General features: G+C 38.7%; 1 protein-coding gene across 2 annotated transcripts in view; it reads right to left on the bottom strand.

The window, feature by feature from the left end:
- Positions 1-18276, bottom strand: part of nlgn2b (neuroligin 2b) — a 90806-nt gene extending 72530 nt beyond the window's left edge. For both annotated transcript variants that reach the window (XM_084103677.1, XM_084103678.1), the window contains exon 1: positions 17670-18276. The gene's annotated coding sequence lies outside the window, so the exon portion shown is untranslated. The remainder of the gene's footprint in view (positions 1-17669) is intronic.
- Positions 18277-18881: the final 605 nt, after the last annotated feature.

Below are 18881 nucleotides of genomic sequence, written 5' to 3'. Positions count from 1 at the left end.
TGAGTAAACGATGACAGAATTTTCATAGTAAAAGTATTCGATATAAACTAAGTATAAGTATTCCATAACGAAAAGAAAAGATACGAAAATTTCACGTCAAATTACACAGATTTTATCAAATGTTGAATTATGTTGAGTTCTATCTACAGCTGTCACAATATCAGATTTTTTAATACAGTGATTGTGGCCAAAAGAAGTCACCATAACAAGATGATGGGTGGGTTCTAATAGTTTTTTTAGCCATGTCTGTGATCTTCTCCGACATGAATTTGTGTGTATTAATATCAATATTTCATTTTTTTGCCTTTTATATTTATCGTAACTACCGTTAGGGCCTATGTTGGGCCCCTAACATGTCACCCACCTTGGACAGTGAGCTTAACGTCACAGTCATTCAAAATGAAAAGTGAGAGGCCTTGAGTCAGAGTACTAAAGGGCTGAGATAGAGTCTCTAATAAAGACATGAAGCTATCATGGCCTGTACATTAGTAGCCAATAACGCAGCCTGGCTCCTGTCTGGCGAGGTGGGGGTCTAAATGCCCTTAAGCGCAGCAATGACCACACATGTGATCTCAATCACATATGGATTGTTCCGGAGCACTTTTTAATAATGAGCCATTCCTCTCGCATGAATGTGATCTCTGGCATTAATTCATCTGTGCTGGGAATCTCCGCGTGAACGGCGCTGAGCTGGGCCAGGTCCATCTGTGCACACGGTGCCCACAGCCTTGTCTAACTTTGTGTCAGCAACGAGTGCCCATAGCACCTTCTGTCCTGCTGTCACAGCAGAGAGGAGGCTTGTTTGATGGAGTAACGGCCCTTTGGACAGACGCGGGGGTGCGTTCAGCCGGACGAATGGTCAGAGCCAAGTGTGAAAATGCACATCGGAGCGGTGGCATTTGAACAAATGGGCCACCACGAGACCCTGACGTCCCACCACTGGCGTTGTAGACATGACTTCTGGCCAGGCTGTCAGAATCGGCCAGTCCACCAGGGTATGTCGGCGGTTAACTAAGCTCAGAACACCCTACAAGAAGACACATGGGATTATTTGTGCAATGTTAGCTGTCATGTCAACACGGGAAAAAATAACTCAGTGTTCAGAAAAAGCACACAAACATATGTCCAAACATAATGTGCAGTAAGTAAACTTCCAGCACAATTCTCAAGTAAAACGAACACGCATAAAAATGACACTGCTAACAGCAGTGTTGGGGAGTAGCTAAATTACAGAATGTCACTTCTCAAACATTCAATGACCCAACAAACGACAACTGAACATATTCATCCTGCAAAAACAAGCACTGACGATCCAATGTCAACGTCAGTGCAGTGTGAATTAGCCTTAAAAGTTTCACTACTACTAATTTAGCTGTAGCTCAACTGTCATCAAAACAGAGTAGTAATGTACACTAACAAAGTAAAAAAGGTCCATTTTGATTTTGTGCGTACTTTAACATGTTACTTATGGTGTAGCGGGACTCCATTCTACCTTTTTAATGTCTACCGTTTTTAACATTACATCGTATTGCGCACGTGGCTTTACTGCAGAGTGAGCTAAACAAACGTGCTCTCATAAATGTGCTCTCCCATATTGGACACTACGTAGAACAGATTAAAAAACTCCATAAAACTGATTAAAAAGTCATTGATTTGAGTGAATTGATTATAGCAGAATACTTGGCTAAATGCTGCAGTTCATCATGTTTTCATCAAACCCCATCTTTGTTTGTGAGCCAAAATGTGGCTCTGATTAAGTTAGAAATAATCATCACAAGTTATATGTTTAGATATTGGTTTCTTAAGTGGCTTCAGTGTAGTTAGCTACTGTTTCTTAGCGGCTTGTAGTGTAGTGTATCTCCTTTTTCAAAAAGGCAGCTTGACTCTAGTTTAGCTCCTTTAAATTATGAGCAGCATAAAGCTTAGCAAGCTAGATTCAAAGTAGCTTCCCTGATGCTGGGTTACAGTAATATCTAGTATGGGGTAATTCAACTTTTTTTTTAATGATATTCTTTATTAATCTATTCCTTGTTAATCCACTCCAAACTGTAATGCCCTGACTGAGGGAAGTCTGGAATGATTTGCAGCTAAATCTATTCTTAGCTGATCTGTTCTTGACAGCGCCATTGGAGCTGGAGGTTAAGCTGTCCGTGAGAACAATCATTTTAGAATGGGAGTTCATGTTTCTGTGTTAATTTCAGGGTGACCCCATAATTACTCTGAGACATTGCACTGTCATCATTTGTGAGTTCAGAGCCTTATCCAACAATTCCCTCTGTTCAGCCTGCTAAAATAGTTTTGAAAAAGTATGTGTGCGAGTATTTTTGTATGTGCAAGACAGAGCTATTCATAGGGGTCTGGCAGAGTCCAGCTTAACTGTGATAACACTAAACTGTTTCCATACACCCTAAATAACAAGAGAGCAAGTTTCTGGCCAGAAAGAAGATAAATGAAGATGGATAAGGCTGTGTTCGAAACTGCATGCTACCATACTGCTCATACTATCTATGCAGTATACTATGTGCAGTATGAATGACTTACTACATTTACAAAAACTGAAGTATTCAGAGCTTACTAAGCGGAACAATGTATCCCACAATGCAACTATGTAACGGTACAATGTAACAGGATTCGAACCGGCGTTTCCGGCATGGGAGGTGCACTAACAAGGACGCTAAAGATCCTCTAGTGTCAGTAGTAGTGCTCTACTCTCTCTTTCATGAAAAAGGCAGTTTGACTGTAGTTTCTTTTGTGTGTGTGTAAATGTGAGCAGGATATATATTTAACATAAATATAAATACTCTCAATACAATATTTAGAACAGTGTGCTAGTATTCCTTTCTACACAAAGCCTGTTTGAACACTTTGGGTTTATTTCCCAAAATGCACCCCCCAGGTCACAGCATGATAAAAAACCATCAACTAAACAAACTCATGAATAATCAAATACAAGTCATTAAAGAAGGCTTTAACGAAGCAGGAGAAGCTATTGATAAATGAATGAAGGAGACTCAGGACACGACCCAGCGGGAAGACAGATAGGTGTGAAAAACAAAAAAGAGAAGAAAAAACCCACAACAACACACATCTCAACCTGTTTGGTCAGACAATCAATATATCACCATGGAAACCAGCTTCCTTTTATTTAGAGAAAAACATACAGATAAATACAGAGCAGATTACGTTTATAGTTTCTAATAATACATTTGGCAATTTACTAATTTAATTTCACCTTAGAATTTTACCTAATGTGCTAAAAGAGTTCAGTGAGGACGTTAAGTTAATAAAACTGTATGTTTTCCATTAGTCAGTCTGGTCTGTAACGCCTACCCTACAGCTGACTGCTGTGACTCATGGCTTATTCACAGCACTGCCTTTTAGTTTATTAAGTCATTTTACACCAATTTGTTTCAATCCCACCTTTTTACACCACATGAGGACAAACTGTCCTGTTTCGTTGTGTGGGTTGTATGTGAGTGTGTGTGTGTGTATAGAGAGAGGGAGAGAGAGAGAGAGAGAGAGAGAGAGAGAGAGAGAGAGAGAGAGAGAGAGAGAATAGATGTCTCTTTCATTCTCTGAAACAACCTCTGCTTTCATAGTACTGTGCATTTATGTGTCAGAGTTTGTAAAAAAGTTTTTTTAAATCTAGATAATACTTTAACCATTTACGTAAATAGAAATGACTAAATAAAATGGAAGGGAACCCCCTTTATATTCAGCACCTGAAATTAATTTTGGAAATTGTGCCTAAAAATGTACATATTCTACACACACACAAACACGCACACAATTCTGTTTGGCTGGAAGGTGTGCAATAAACCCGTTTAATGCACAGGTAGTTCCAAGTCAGTTTAATCACCGCTCTATATTAATGCGCTGCTTTTATTGAAGATCAGACATAGAGATCATGCTGCGCACACACACAGAAACATTCAGGAGCACCGAATGCTGCCCCATGACTTTAATTAATAAATGAACTTTGCTGCTACTGAATCGCTGCTTTATAATATTCAGCAAGGGGGTGGTGGTGACATCACTGTTTTTAAAGTAATTCAACTCATAGCTTCGTTGCTGAACAGATGCAGGTAATTCACACGCACATCTCTCTCTCTTTCTCTCGATAGGCTAATTCATTCAAGTAAATTTTATAATTCAATCAAATAAAGGTAACCATACCGCACTACGTTATCTCTGTGCTAGGATTTAGCAAATTTAGCACTGCAAATATCAATTAGAGCTTTAACTTGTCAATGCTGGCACATAAACATGGTATAAGCGGGATAATCCATGGCTAGCTGTGCATTAAATTCAAATGCACTCCGTGGAGGCTTCGTGCCGGGTCGTTCTTTGCCTCCACATCGTGCATTACGGATTATCCCTTATGTGAGCAATATCACACGAGTAGCTGTGCGATATCAGCACGGCTGTGATTCGGCTGTAGGTAATCACTGCGTGCTGATATACAGCCATATCGCACGGCTACGAGCGTGATATTGCGTTTTTACAACAGTTCGACGGCACACGCGAGTAAATAAATAAGAAACAACAACGGAGTGTCTTTAAAAACCCTCTTTTGTGCAGAACTACTTCCTTCCGCCATGAATTCAAATCTCAAGTTTACAGTTTGACAGTTGAGCTCAAGCCTCCGTTACTAATTCTAAAACATCACTTTAAAACTAGTAACGAAGGAACGTTGAGTCGCTCCATTGATGCTTTTTGTATTATGTAGAGTATTATGGTATTATGAGAGAGATCGACTAAACAAGTGCATTACCTGCATCTGATATAGCATTCATTCTTCAGGTCGATGTCCATAATATTATATCCAAAAAATCAGTTTGAATGTCCGCTGAGGAAAGCTTCCCATGACAGCGCTTTAACAACTTCCTTGTTCTGACTCAATCATAAAGACAGTCTTTGCTGCCATCTAATGGCGTAATAATGTAACTTTCACTGAAGTCCATATCACGATCCTTTCTCAATACCAAAATACGGCATATTATTTATAAAGAATAATATTTATTGAACAACAATGTTTAAATTAACAACAATAGCCATTATAAAAGACAATAGGAAATAAACACAAGCAAACAATTCAGTCAAAGTACAAGCAGCACTCTAGTACAGGATTCAAGTGAAATATAGCCTAAATATAGTTATGAAACTTAATTTTCCCCTTACCTAAAATAGATGAAACAAGTAATAGATTAATAAGACCAAAGATCGCCAATTTGATATACCACAAATTAATTATATCTCAACTGATAATTCGTGACACAACTACAGAAGTATTTATCACAAATATGGTGGATTTGCTCAACCCCCTTGACAGGTGTCGCAAGCGGAGTGATACATATGGTGAAACGGTGCTGTTACTGCGCAAATATCGCACGGCTGGAAAAGGCTCTCAGCCAATCAGATTCGAGAACCAGAAAGAACCGTTTTATAAATAAAATTAAATAAATAAATATAAAAATATATATATGTGGGTCAAAGACGAGACGTCACCATTTTGGTGTCCGCATCAAATTAAATTTATAAATGTGATTTTACACTCGAGTTAAATAATGCTCCAAAGTGTACAATTGTCATTCAGCATAATGGTCCAGACTTTGATTTTACTATTATATTTTTAAATAAATGTATAAAATACCATGTTAAAATTTTTTTTTGCTTCCTTGGCATGTTCATATAAGTGTTGGCTGTATTATATTAAAAGGACTATGTGTTATTTTTTTCCTTAAGTATTGAAATAACTAGGGGACTTTTTTCCCGAACATGCAGTTTGTCAGAGGTTATTCAGTGTAACAGGATCAGGAAATTAAATAAACAACCAATAGACATTAAGCAGTCTGTGACATCATCAAAGGGCACCCTGAAGATCGTGTGGTGCTGCAGCAAGTTAAGTTTATTGCTTTAAAATTTTTATAATTTCACCTTTTCATAGTGTGGTAACTTGAGTTACAAAATACGTGTCATTCAGTGAAATGCCAAAAAAATAAACACTTTTATTGTTCGATTTTTAGAAAAATAAGTAGAATAATTATGATTACCCTTTCTGGTCAAGTTCACTGTTTGATATAGGTGGCTGGTTTTTAGCCTGCAATATTAGCTTAGGTAGAAGTTTCGTCATTCAGGGTAATGTTTTGTCATTCGGTGTAATGCAAATTGTATGTTACACCACAGTGTCATCCATTACACTGAATGACAGTGTCACTGTTTAGATAACACTTTTAGCATTTTATTTATATTTCAGATAAATGAGGGATGTTTAGCACTAAAAGAAAATATTAAACTTTATAAATATTAATGTTTTAATGCATTGTCTTTTTTTTTATGCGTTACTGATTTCTTTTAGATGCCCACAAACAAAGAGAGTCTATGTTGTATTCAGTTGATGTTAATCAATATCAAATTGATTTGAAATCGAATCAAATCGTGAAATTTGTGTCAAAGACTAGCACTAGAATGTGAAGGCAATAGTGTCTGAACCTGAGCCATTAACTGGGAGAAAGTTATCAAGTAGGCAGCTCTCTCTCTCTCTGTGTGCTGTTCTCAATGAAATGAGAGATATTGATTATATTACCACCAGTTTGTTTCACAATTGTTAAAGGGATAATTTTCAAAAATGAAAATTACCTGTTGATTTACTCACCCTCAAGTCATCCTAGGTGTATATGACGTTCTTTTTTCAGACGAACACAATCAGAGTTATATAAAAAAAAAATGTCCTGGCTCTTCCAAGCTTTATAATGGCAGTGAATGCATCTATCCATCATAAAAGTGCATAGTTAATAACTAGCTAAAAGTTATAGCTTTACAGTTATAACAAAACATACTGTTTTTATACCAAGGACAATATATATATTTTATATTGACAATATAAAATATATATTGTCCTTGGTATAAAAACAGTGTATGTGCTGTTATAACTGTAAAGCTATAACTTTTAGCTAGTTATTAACTATAACATGCATAAAACAGATGATCAAATCCTAACTGCACATCACATGCTATTATTAGCGATACATTTGAAGAATAGATTAGTTTGTGCTTTATGAAATAGCTTTTATAATAATTCAAATCACAGAAGGACTGCGAAAAACTGTTTATGTATCAGATATAAACGTTGATGTCTACGGCAGTAAACAAAATTCTCTTTCTGAAAGTAACTTACAGTAATGCTTCAAATTTTAACAAGATGCTTCAAGATAATTACATTGTTACACCAGTAGGTGGCGACAGTTCAGTTAAAAAAAATGTATTTGTCATTGAACCGTAAACAAGTCAAGTCTTTATGAGCCATTGAATCATTATTTTTTTTATATTTCAAATTAATTAAATATTTTTAAATAGACTACAGCAATTAACATTTTGTCAGAACCTCAATTAAATTACATGCTATTTTGTTTATCTATCTAACATGGGAGAATCATGATCACTATTTTAAAAAAACAGCACAACCCACTGTACATTTGTCCCTCCAAAACCTGGATTTCATTTTCATTCGATTAAATGCGGTCTACCTCGAGTAAAGTCCATAAATTCCTTTAATCGAAAAAAAAAAATAATAATCCAGGTTTTGGAGGGACAGACAGCATACATTTATAACATCTAGCATTATACTACGTTATACATTCAGGCTTCAAGAAAAGTTTTTTCTTGGTGAAAGCTGGTTGCATCAGAGTCGACAAACAGATTTTCCTATTTTTCTGTCTTTTGTATCAAATTCTCTCTCTGGCATCATTAAATCCAGCCTCTGTACAGTATAGGCCTGCCAAACTACATGCAGACAGTCATGCCAAATTCCCCAGTAGACCCCACACACATCCACGGCTTAAAAAGCAGCTCCAGCTCTCGCCAGCACCCCTCGCCGATCCTCCCACCTCAGCGAGTTAACCGACACATGAAAGCAAGTGAGACGGGAGGGGAGAGCCAGGCTGCAGTCTCCTGAGGCCACTCTCTTCTGTTTAGAGGCACCCACAGCCTTCTAAGGGAGGGCTTAAACCTTCACCGCTAGCCAAGCTAACTGGCCCTAACCGAGGAGTTCAGAAGACAGAGCTTTGGCTAAAAAGACCAAATTCCCCAGTGGCACATGCTGCCCATCTGTGTGCACTTCCGTTTGAATGAATTCAATGCTTATTATGCAGATTTAAAAATCGAAGAGTTTGTACAGTTAGAGAGGTGATGATTACAAAACATACAATGGTGTTTTTTTGTATGATGTTCCTGAAGCTAAACCGGTAGAATATGGCGCTTTTATGCTAAAGGTCCTGAGTACATACTGATAAAATGTGCACGTCGCTGTGGACTGAAGCATCTGCCAAACCATGAAAACGTAACACTACTTGTTTTGGACGCTACATGATTTGAGGTACCTTACAGCAGGGGTTTTCTAACTAGATCCAGGGTTGAGAGGAAAGGAAATAATTTTTTTACACTTCCGTTCACTCGATACCATTTGTTTTTTCCTAAAGACAGAAACCAGGGCCCGTATTCATAAAGATTCTAAGAATCCTCTCAGAAAACTCTTAATTTAGCTTAAAAACTTTTACGTAGGAGTCTTAGCTTAAAAGCGATTCGGGACCGATCTGAGAGCAACTCTGAGTAAGGAAAAGACAAAAACTTTTATCTTAGTGAGGAGGCGGGGTTGACCCCGTTGCTATGTATGACACAATCTTTTGAAGACTGTGATTGGTTGGTTGTCCAAGAAGAAAAAAAAAAAAGTGATTTTAAGTATAGGGTCTATTCTAAGCCTTCACTTTGAAATTACATGCGTAATTTTTCCTATTTGACCGTTCTCTCAGAGTCACACACACACACACACACACACACACATATATTATAGGCCTATATGTGTATATAAATCCTTTTTTTATTTACCATGCTGTTAATTTCCTATAAGGTATTTGATTGCTTAGAATGATAAAAATTGTTCCACTCTTTCCAATTACACTGATTGTTGGCATGTCTATTTAAGTGGTGGTTTGAATGTTTTTTTAATGTATCAAACATGGAATTTTCCCAGTTGCCAAATATCGTAATGTAGTGATTACTTTCATTTCAGGGGCTATGGTATTTCTGTGCTGTGTTGGAGATATTAGCGTGTCTCTAAAAAGATCAGTCACAAACATGATCCCTGCACGATCTAATCTATAGCGTCTTATTAACTCACTGTCATCCATTGTCTGCAACACATTTCTTCTCCCTCTTCGTCTTTCTGCCATTTTCTCCTCTGCTAAAGAAACTCTTAAGCCTCTTAAAAGTCCTCGTCCGTGCTCCTAACAATTTTAACCTTAAAACCTCTTTTAAGGGTTAAGATGCTTCCTGAATTACTTTTTTCTTTACTAGGATTTTTTCTTTAATTTTAAGAGTAAACGCCCACATTTCTAAGAATTTTCTTAGAATTTTGTCACTAGGAGCTACTCTTTGCATTAAGATTCTTTATGAATACGGGCCCAGGAGATTCATTATATTTATTAAACCTTATAGTTCTGTGAAAATTATTACAATTACAATACAATACAATTATTAACTTAATTGATAGAAGATATAAGTGAATACATTTTCCAGATAAAAAAAAAAATTATATATATATATATATATATATATATATATATATATATATATATATACAGTGCAATGCATAAGTTAATACACCCATGCTAAAGTTGACTAAAATAGCCCCACATCATCACATAGCATTCACCATACCTAGAGATTGGCATGGTTTTATTTCAGTTAGCCTAAAAGCTAGTTTGATTTGCATTGAGAGATGATCTTATGGAAAGTACCCCATGCCAATCTCTAGGTATGGTGAAGGCTATGTGATGATGTGGGGCTATTTTAATTCCAAAGGCCAAGGGAACTTTATCAGGATGCATAGTATCCTAAAAATTAATTTAAAAAAAAATACTTAAAAATAAAAATCTGCCTGCCTCTATGGGAATTTAACATAGGGGTGTACACACTTATGCACCATGTATTTTAAGGAAGAACATTTATTTATTTACGATACATTATTCATTCACAAAGAAAATTGGTGTCCTAAAAGGTTGGATTTTTCCTAATTTTTTAAATTAAGGCATTAAGTTCAATTTCCAAAATATGATTTTTTATTCCTCTTTTTAGTCAACTTTAGCATGGGTGTATTAACTTATGCATTGCACTGTATAATATATATATATATATATATATATATATATATATATATATATATATATATATATATATATACACATACACATAAACACAAAGGATAATATAAACACTTCTTTCACAGTTTTATATTATACATCCAAGTTTTAATTGGGGTTTTATGCATAAATTATACATAACTGCTTTTATATTTTCCATTGCTAAAGAATCAACATATTTTGGGGGTCCTTGGCATCAAAAAACCCAACCCTATCCACCTTATTTTTAATGTAATACCAGTTTCCAGTGCCATCCACTTCCATCTATTTTAACTGTACAAAAACATCTCATTATGCTGCTTGCTTTTGCAAACTGGTATTGTCTTATATTATTTCAATGCATTATTATTGTTATTATTATTGCAAAAATTGTTTTACCATTTACTGAACTTTGTTACTCTAGTTATTTACCTATAGCAGCTAATTAGTTTTAAGTCTCAGACATTCACATAAAATAGCTTACTTCCACATTGCAAACTAAGGTGGAAATTACTGTTTAAATACCATGATATATGAAAGTCTTAATCAAATGGCAATGGCATAATATTCTCTGAAGTATCTTTTTTGGTAAGGGAAGTTGCTACTTTATAATCATGAATTGACTCTTTGCACATCTGAGGTTGTCACAATCAGCTGGGGATTGCTAAATGTGTCCAAAATTATGTCTACACATCACTTCCATGGGCTCCATCTTCTGCACCTACTTCACATTTCGTTCAATTCTCTCTCCCTCTCTCTCTCTCTCTCTCACACTCTCAGAGGCGAAATGAACCTGATCTCTGGCATCTGGTCTTGTTAGATGGATGTAAGGCGCATGAGGAGAAGGTGTATGGGTGAGGACCAATAGAAACAGGTGAAACAGAGCCACGCACGTTGCTGAGATGTTGGCTGTTCCTTTGAGTGTATGTGAACCCTGAGGAAAGGGGGGGGCTGTGATTTAACTCAGGGTCTGGGACAGCCTGGATGGGCCCTATCCATCTTCCAAAGTAATTACGCATTGACGCTCCCCATTGGAGGGGGACGTCGGCCTCTCCATGGCTTTATAAATCACCACTCGCTACAAGTAGCAGGCCAGAGGGAGAGAGATGAGCGCTTTAACAGTAACATTGTGTTTTTAAACTTAAGGTGGAAAAAAAAATCAGCAGCCACTGACATGCAATATAGAGCATGTCTTTTTTTGTTGCGTAGCCTTTTAGTTTATGGGTGTACAATAGAGATACATTGTAAAGGGAAGAGAAATTCAACTCACTGTACATGAGCATCACTCAGTGAACTGTAACGGTGTACTTTTCTGCCTTTAACATCACACTCCTGTCCTCAGGGGATGTTTGGACATTTTCTCAGCCATGTTGTCTTTCAACACAGTTACCACTAAACATAGCACGAGTCAAGTTCTCGGGCGTCCTGTCTGTCTCCGTCCCTCTCCAGACAGAGTGATTGGTGGCACTGGTCCCAGCTGGGCTGGCATATTGATTGGGGGTCGGGAGGTCGGCCCGGCCCGATTTGTTTCCCTCAGAGACAGGGCTGTCAGTCAGCCACGCTGTACGCCTGGTTTAATGGCAGTAGCTATGAGAGTGATTGAAGTACATGGGTGATCCCTCTGCTAACATGGTGATATGCTATCAGCCTTTTGGGACTTCAGCTATTCTGTCTTTCCCTTTCAAAATAATGGGTTGTGAGAGAGAGAGTGAAGAAAAGGATGGGAAAAAAAAAACACCTTTAGTAAAAGGCGGATTCTGGTCATGTAATCAAGAAATAGAGACATAATTCCTAGCAAAGATATTAGGGACTGAAAAGCCAAGAGTCTGTATAGACTTATTCTTTATAGTCAAAGTTAAAAGCCAAAAACTACATCACCTAATGCAGAGAAATATTTCCAATTTTAAGCTACGCTGTTCATGAACTTCAAATGTGACTAGAAAAAAATTAATGCTGTACTCTAAGTGATGACTTGTTGTGCAGCAATCAAATGCAATTTTGGCAGCAAGAGAAACTAGGCAGCTTCATTTAATTTCGGGAGCTGGCCCATCAACATGCCTGCTCTAAATCTGTCGCTGTCCAGCGAGGAAGAGGTGCTGAAACGTCTATGGCCATGCTGGCCAGCTTTCAGAGTTATGAAATCTTTTTTTTTTTCATGTTGTTTCAGTCACAAAACATTCTGCATTACTTGTATACAGCGGGCTATAATTTCTGCAACATTTAGATGCACCGACATAAAACATTGCTGTGAGTAGCAATTTTTCTCTCGTCACTTAACCTTTCTTGTATTATACAGTACGATGGTCATTTTAATTATTCTTACACACGACTGAACAATGTTCAGGTACTAGACAATTACACATGGAATTTTAGCTGCCTGTTAAAAATAAACCCAAAGTCTACAAGGGACATTGACACTTTACTGAATACAAATTTATGGAGCCATTAGTTCTATAGCCCGACTTAAAGGTCAAACGAGAAGTAATGCAGTTAAATTTCAAATTCTTCAGCATCAACACCAGAGCATGTTCGAAAGCTCTTTTGTAGATTAAATTTCTCTAATCAGTTTAAACTGATCGTTTTAGCATATAATATAATCTGAGGGAATGCATAAATAATATTGCACAGCAAAGTTGAACACATGCTAAATAAATAAAATCTCTGCTGGATTTGAACGTCAATGCTCGAGTTGATGATGAGCTCTCAGTCAGTTAACTGATCAATTGATGCATTCTGAGTATGAATGACTCAACCATGAAGATAATCAATAGTTAGTATTCATTATTAATACAGGTTCATAATGCCACTATTCTCCATTCTCACATTAAAACAGGAGACATTAACGCCTGCTGCGTGATGACACGCATGATAGTAGTTGTTCAAGTTGATCTGGAAGTGAAATGCTACTATATTTTCCCACACCATCCAATGCACCTGTCATTACTGCCTGTTTTCTCAACAAAAAAAAAAAATACAGTAGTTGCCAGAGCAGCTTGCGCTCACTCCATCTGTAGCATAAATGGAAAAGTGCAAGAGTTGTTTGCCAACATATTGAGAGTGACACAAAATAACAGCATTACAAAACTACAAAACGAAAACTGGCCTTAATTTTTTGCAAGCTTTTAATCCTCATAGAAAGGCGACAGCTGCACATAATACTCATGTTGATAGCGATACATAGAGAAACGAAGACAACTGAACTTGCTAAAGGATATCTTTTGCATTTTTGGTGCCCATTACATCCTTAAAGTTCCACAGGATCTACACAAATAGAAATGGAGGATCTTAGTTCCATTTTTGCATGAGTCCACAACAAACAGAGCTCGTCTTGCATGTAGGTCCATTTTCCACACTTCAAAAGTCTCTTAAATCTCTCGAAGCACAGTCTGGGAATCTTCGATCATTAAAGACGAGGGGTGAGGGGGAAGCGGATCATGCTGCAGAGAGACTAAGACAATCAACATTCAGAATGAAGAGAGGAAGCGTGAAGAGGAATCTTGGGGAGGTTTCTTGATGTGATTACACTGGGCAGCACTCGACTATGTTTAACACTCAAGGGCGGGAGGGTCCACACTAAAACCCAAGATCAATACGCAATTTTACAATCATCACCTCATCCATAATTGGCTTGAAATGAACCTGCAGAATGTCAATATCAGTTCGAGAGTGTCACCATTCACTTGAGTCTTCTTGTACCGGCGGATGAGTCATTAAACATACACCCTTGACAAACTCCTACTATTCAACATGATTTTTTGGTGCAGTTTCCACTCTAAAAACACACTGCAACAAAGCCAGATGCTCACCTTCAGGGCAACTTACTGTGCCTGAAATAGGACACATTTTACATTCTGTAATTAATTCCTAACGCTTTGATTTATGCCATTAGGGTAAGATAATGAAAGAAGGCAGTACACTTAAAGTGCACAGAAGCTTTACTAAACCCGATAGCTTAACAGAACGGATCCTGACTAAATCGAGGAACACTGGGCGGAAAAGGACTGACCGTTTGTCTGCCTGTCCGTCTGTCTGATCCGGTCACTGGCGGGTTTGTTTGGAGTTTTTCCACGACTAATGAACCTCCATCACTCCTCTAAAGCTGCAATGTAGCCCCAGCTGTGATTTGGGTTTCCAAACAAATGAATAATTAAATACAGTTTTCAGAACAGCAGGGAAAAACTGCATCGGTCTTTTTTTCCAAGTGACATGAATCTGTTTTCCCACCAAAATGTTCATTGAACATGTCATCTAAAAAAACAGTTCTTCCCCGAAAACCACAGGCTGAACCGCCGACTTCGCTTGTGTGTTTCTCCTTTTACTCTGGTCCTTTTTCTTCATTTTCTACATCTCCCAGTTCCTTTCAGATTCATGCTGCGCACTGAAGAGTGAGGGAGCGCCATGTTCTAGGCAACTTTAAAGCTCAGCACCCATCCTAAAAAAATATCTTACTGACGGATTACAGGTTCTTTCAGACCTGAGCAAAAACTCAAGATGAGTGGACACTCCGGCCTTTTCATTGCTATCCGAGATAGAACACAGATGTGGCATTTAGCATGTCTATCTGTGGATTCCAGACTTCTAAAGGACAGGGATTATTTGAGAGAGCTATAAAGTCAGACCAGAGCTTCTCTAACAAAATGCCTCTGCATCAGTCACGTAGGAAAGGCAGGAAAACCTGACTCAGCACTCTTCTGAAAGGTACGCGAGGTGCTCCCTTCTTGCAGGTACATACCTTTCCGCTCCAGGTTAAGTTATGAGAGGAGATTCCTGTAGCACGGAAGCTTTATTAATGCATTTACGGCTCAGAACAACGGCAGGACTCTGTCAGGCAACGGGCACCACATATCACGTGTGGAGGCTGAAATATAGATCTAGACGGGGGGAGGCTGTCAGGTTCAGCCGATGATTCATTGCTTGTGGCATTGCTGTCTACAGTGAGTGGATCTTACTGCACATGCTGGGACACAGATAATGGCACACAGATGTCTGAGCACATCAGGCCACACAATTCAACACAATCGCAACTTTAGAACAACACATCGGAGTTCAGAAAGCGTGTACTGTGATCAGACATCGCTGCAGAAAATCAACCGTTGCTAACTCACAGGTCATGGCCGCTTTGAAAGATGTAAAAGAAGGGTTGTGCGACACTTCAAGGAGACCGGTGGTTTATAACGCTCGCTTTGTGATGCATAAACATTCAGAAATGCTTATCTGGACAATTGCATGCTCAAATGCCGTGTCCTAGGACGAAGAGATAGGCTAAATGTTGAATAAAAACTGTAAATAGCACAACTTCACTGACATTGCATTTACAAGACTAGGCAGAGGTCGGTCTTTTGTGGGAGATGAAAGCTTTCGAATAAATTCCGCATGGACACAGAACACTGTCTGACAAATACTGTTGTGCATGTGTGAATGAACAAAAAAAAACTGCTGACCTTGGATGTTCCTAGGAGTGAAAAAAAGGGAAACATTGTTACCATGAATTCTTAATATAATTATCACTCTTTTGCATAAGTGAATGAGTAAAATACTCTGAATCGAGAACCATCGTTCTGTTCTCAAAATTACAACTGTCCATCATGGACCGGACAGTAACACAAGACAACAAGGATGTTTCTGATTTATTCACAAACCCCCTTTTAAAGGGGCCAAGTCTAAAACCCATCTCTTTTAGCTTTGCCCAGTGCACAGAGAATTTTAAAGTTTAATAAGGCTGCAGTGCATGTGAGTGCTTCCCAAGACGACATACACACACTAACGACAGTGTGCACAGAAGGGCACATGGAGGGGGTTACATCAAGCTAACACCGCACTTTTCTTCATTATTTACCTGTTCTGAGGCCTGGGCCAGCCTGAAACAAGCACTTCTCCATCCCTCTTACATCACAAATGCTCCAGCCCTGGGTAGAGTATATAGCATTCTATGTTGTTCCGCTCATTATAATGAAGACCTGACTTCAGGGCATTCCGGCTGTACTTGTTTGAAGTGGGCATTCAATTGAGTGCAGTATAAAGATGAATAAATGGAGGGATGAATAGAGCAAACAATGCAAGACCCTAAAAATCCAAGTTAAAGCAGAGGTTGTGCAACAAATGATCATTATCTGCCAATCTGACTGGAATGGTGTTTTTTGGTGACTAATACAACAAATGTTCCATTAGTCTTACCAAGTGCTTTGTTGTGGCTTCTTTGTATTCTGCTCTTGCAATGTAAAAAACACAATGGTCAGCTAACTAAATGTACAATATGACAACAAATTTTCCAGCAAAATCATCACTTGCGTTCTCCTGGTCTGAGACACTTTAAAACTTTCCTTTCTTTCCGGAAATTTATTAGCTTACTTTTATCTGTCCAAATGATTGACAGCATTTTGACTTATCGAATGTTACTAAAATCAAAAGATCGGACCCATCCCTAAATACTTGCTCTTGCCAGCCATAGCCTAATTCCATAGATTTTTTGTCCTCTTTTGAGTGGGTCACCAACCAGAGGGTTTTGTCTTTTTACTTCATGTAAGGCAGTATGATGGATGTGCACAGTAGCTCACATGAAGGCTCAAGGCCGAATGCTCCACATAGACACATGCTCTGAAATCAACTACTAGTTTTTCCTCAATCCACGTGAGGGACTGCAGCAGAACTCCAGCAAAGAACGGAAAGCTTTGAGCAACACTCACCTCTGCTACATTATACAAGGACAGCAGACAGAACCACTAAACGATCTACACCAGGTCATATTAGACATTAGACCGATAAACCAGCACTTGGGCTGAGGAACAGGCATATCCTCAGCCTTCAGGAGAACAGAGGACTCCTTGTCTGTCCTGAATTCTGCCATTGACAGAGCACTTCCCAACCACCACAGCATATAAATGTGCCCCTCTATGTGAGCCATGGCTTTCTAATATACACCTCCATACCTATGTGTGCATGGGCGTCGTGAGAGTGCAGTTGGGTTAGGTGGGTTGTCTTTGCTCCATCCTATCTCACACTTACGTAAATGCCATTAAACATTTAACAGGCGATGGGAAGTCTGTGGGTTGCGGATGTTTGCCATCATTCAAGGCGCATTACCATTATCTATCAAGTGCAAAAATAAATCAATCCCCACGTTGCCACAGGGACGAGCGATGGATGCAATTAGAGGCGCAAATGGCCGGTAAAGGCCACGCGACAGAGTCGCGTCGAGATCATTTGATCTAGATCTGATGAACGCGTCGTTTTTCTTTGAAGCAGAGGAGACATGCCAGAATACAATAGTAGCATATGCGGATATTGGCCAAGTGTGTCAATCATAAAATCTCCATTTGTTATAAACAGGCCATGACAGTCGGTATTGCCTGACCAAAGCGCACCTATTCAACACTTCTAATTAACGTTAGATATCTCATTCGTGAGCGGTGCGCCAAACCGATACAGACGAGTTTCTCGCAAATGTCATGCAAATATACATAAATGTAATATAATAGACAACAGAAATGTGCTTACCGCGATGAAAGGGTTGTTGTCGATGCGTCTCCGGTTCTTTCCCGGTGATAATTTGTACTTCAGTGCTGAAGCCGGTGTTTATGCCATCGGTATTTTTTTTCTGAGGTAATTCGTCATGAATGTGTCGCATGCTCTCGCACATCAATTTACCTTCTTCGCGCCAGTCAGTGTCCCCAAAACAATAAAAGAAAAACGGAAAGAAAGGAAAGAAGACATAAAAAGGAAGGAGCGTAGTGGAAAATTGATAAACGAAAAAAAAAAGAAAGGGGAACAAACACCTCTTAACACCTCCTCCTCCTTTTTCTTTCTTTGTATCTGACAACACCCGTGTCTTCTGACAGCGAGGTTACCACATATTTTAGCACTATAAAGGAGGTAGGGAAATGATAAAATAAAACAATAACAGAAACAAATGCGTATAACGCATTAGCGGCTAACTCAGCGCTCTGTCGTCATGGCGACCCATTTCAGAGTCCGTTCGTGCATCAAAAGACACCAAATAATAAAAACCATCCGGTGGCACGACTTCTCATCTGCTCTCAGTCTGTCTCACTCACAAACGAGTCCTCTTCTTGTGTGAGCAAGTGGGCAAACAATTATGATTATTTTTCGTTTCTCTCACAAGGATCTAATAATGACGATAATAATTATTATTATTCCCACTCGCGAACAATGAGGATGTATATGCCTCTCAGATATCCATTCCGCACTTCACGCACAGCTGTCAAGATTCGGGAGTCCTGAATCCCGATGTCCGTCTCTCTCTTTCTCTCTCTCTCTCTCTCTCTCTCTTACACACGCACAAGCTATGGCAAGCCGTTTTAACATTTAATCACCTTAACCAGGGGTGCCCAATCCTGCTCCTGCCGATCGACTGTCCTGCACAGTTCATCTCCAACCCTGATCAAACACACCTGAAGCAACCAATTAAGGTCTTCAGGATCACTTGAAAATTAAAGACAGGTGTGTTTGATTAGGGTTGGAGATGAACTGTGCAGGACAGACAGTCGATCGGCAGGAGCAGGATTGGGCACCCCTGACATAAACTAACTAGGCCTACTCTCCGGTAGTTTCTAATTAGTCTTCGAAGTAATCCAATATTGACAATGTACCTTTTTTCAGTTTCTCTAGTAACTATTCATTGGATACTAGGTCCACTTGTTATTTTGCTAGTAGTCACTATCCCAACCAGTGTTGGGGAAAGTTACTTTC

This window comes from Abramis brama (assembly GCF_963993115.1).
Source record: "Abramis brama genome assembly, chromosome: 25".
Taxonomy (NCBI): domain Eukaryota; kingdom Metazoa; phylum Chordata; class Actinopteri; order Cypriniformes; family Leuciscidae; genus Abramis; species Abramis brama.
Note: the sequence above shows the minus strand (reverse complement) of the source record. Positions and strands in the feature narration are given on the sequence as shown.